Below are 2,500 nucleotides of genomic sequence, written 5' to 3'. Positions count from 1 at the left end.
GTCATTAACATATTTGTACAACCAATTGATTGCACACACACAAATTTATCTCCAAAGTGACATGTAAACGATTTAGTGGATTTTTGACATGACATGGACTACCACGTGGCAGCCACATCAGCAAGGTAACACGTGGCACTTGAAAAAATCAATTTAGTATTCTTCTGCCTTTTATTTTTCTACCTTATTCCAGTTAATTAAATTACTTTAATATTTTTAATTCACCAATTTATTTTTATTTTTATTTATATTTCTGTCTAGGCGCAAGACTGGGCGGCCAGCAAGGAGTCGAGACAGGGAGTTAATTTTAAAATTGATTTTTAAAAAATGATTTATTTATTTATTTCCACCTATGCGGAAGACTGGGCGGCCAACGAGGAGTCGAGACAGCCAGGAGTCGGGACTTGGGCAAGGGAGCGGGACAAGAGGTCGGGACTCGCGGCGGGACAAGGAAGAGGAGGAGGAAGTCCGGGACTCGCGACGGGACTGGGACTCGCGCCGGGACTAGGGAGTCGCGGCGGGACAAGGAAGAGGAGGAGGAAGTCCGGGACTCGCGACGGGACTGGGACTCGCGCCGGGACTAGGGAGTCGCGGCGGGACAAGGAAGAGGAGGAGGAAGTCCGGGACTCGCGACGGGACTGGGACTCGCGCCGGGACTAGGGAGTCGCGGCGGGACAAGGAAGAGGAGGAGGAAGTCCGGGACTCGCGACGGGACTGGGACTCGCGCCGGGACTAGGGAGTCGCGGCGGGACAAGGAAGAGGAGGAGGAAGTCCGGGACTCGCGACGGGACTGGGACTCGCGCCGGGACTAGGGAGTCGCGGCGGGACAAGGAAGAGGAGGAGGAAGTCCGGGACTCGCGCACGGGACTAGGGAGTCGCGGCGGGACAAGGAAGAGGAGGAGGAAGTCCGGGACTCGCCACGGGACTAGGGAGTCGCGGCGGGACAAGGAAGAGAAGGAGGAAGTCCGGGACTCGCGACGGGACTGGGACTCGCGGCAGGACAAGGAAGAGAAGGAGGAGGTCCGGGACTCGCGCCGGGACTAGGAAGAGGGGGAGGAGGTCCGGGACTCGCGACGGGACTAGGAAGTGGGGGAGGAGGTCCGGGACTCGCGCCGGGACTAGGGAAGAGGAGGAGGAGGAGGAAGGCCGGGACTGGGACTCGCGGCGGGAGTAGGTAGTGGGGAGGAGGTCCGGGACTCGCAGCGGGACAAGGAGGAAGTCGGGGAGGAGGGCCGGGACCAGGAGTCGCGGCGGGGATAGCAGGCAGGACAGGGAGGGTGGGTGGTCTTCCACAAAAAAAAGTGTGTCTCGGAACTTCCTTAGTGCAGTAGGACGGGGGCCTGCCGAATCCCACAGAGAGTACTATGTGGGGAAGGGTTCCTCTGAAGCGTCTCGGGAAAAGTCGTGAGGGGGTGACGGTTGCTCGGTGCCTACGGGTCCCGACTGCTCGCTGCCTTCTTTGAGCCCAGTACCGACGTTCGCAGGGGGATACCTGGATACTACTGGGGTTACCTGGATACTTCTGGCGTGTTACCTTGGATCAGTGAGGAGTGGGGGTTAGTTTCCCGGCGACGCGACCCTCTGAGGAGGTCCCGCGGAGGGTCGCCGAGTATTATATGGTGAGCTGGCTGTCAAGGATTGTGAGTCCCGCTGCCAAAATTTTTTTTGGTGCGCGGGCGACTGGAAAAAGAGGGTTGGTCTTGTGCCGATACGCGTAACGTCGCAGCGAGTCCCAAGAGCTAGTAACCATTTTTGGCGGGGGGCGATGGCCTCGGTATTGTCAAGCCATTCTCTCATTCATTTGGGAGGGTGGGGAGAAGTGTTTGCCGAGGCCGTTCAAGCTCCGCCTGGTCGACCACCACTGTGACCGCCACCGCGCTCGATCTCTATTGCAAGCTCAGGTGAAATTCCTGATAAACTTGGAGGGGTGTGGGACGCGTTCGCAGTGTGGGCCGAGGAGTCATAACATCCCAGGTCGGAATGTGAAAATGGAACTTCGAAACCGGTGAGAGTTCTCTCGTCGGCTAGGGGTTTCACAAAAGTAACATTTCTATAAATTTCTATCCGACCCCTCCATTAATTTGGAGGGGCGATGGGCCCCAGGATTGGACATACTTCTTGCTGATTTGTCTTTTGAGGAAAATCCTTCGCGGTGATGGTTACTTTTTCATTTTTAATGTGTGTATCGGCCTCGTCGGTTTCTCTCTTTCCTGGTCACATTCCCGAAAAAGGCCGCAGCACCTATGATTCTCTTCCGGGGGTCTAACTCTCCCTCTCTCTATCCTTCTCTTTGTCTGGCTCTCTCTGGCTTCACTTTTTGTGGTGTGTGCCTCTGGGGGTCTGGTTGGAATTTGCCGTTGGCTTTTTGCCCTCTCTTTTTGCCTTTTATCCATCGCAAAGAAGGGTGTGTGTGTTCTCACCTGGGGTTGGAATGAAGGACGGGAACCTCCTCGTCTTGTGAAGTGGGACCATCTTTTAGGATGATGGCTTTTTGCTGCCT

The sequence above is a fragment of the Physcomitrium patens genome, chromosome 20, assembly GCF_059467195.1.
Source record: "Physcomitrium patens ecotype Gransden chromosome 20, ASM5946719v1, whole genome shotgun sequence".
Lineage (NCBI taxonomy): Eukaryota > Viridiplantae > Streptophyta > Bryopsida > Funariales > Funariaceae > Physcomitrium > Physcomitrium patens.
Note: the sequence above shows the minus strand (reverse complement) of the source record.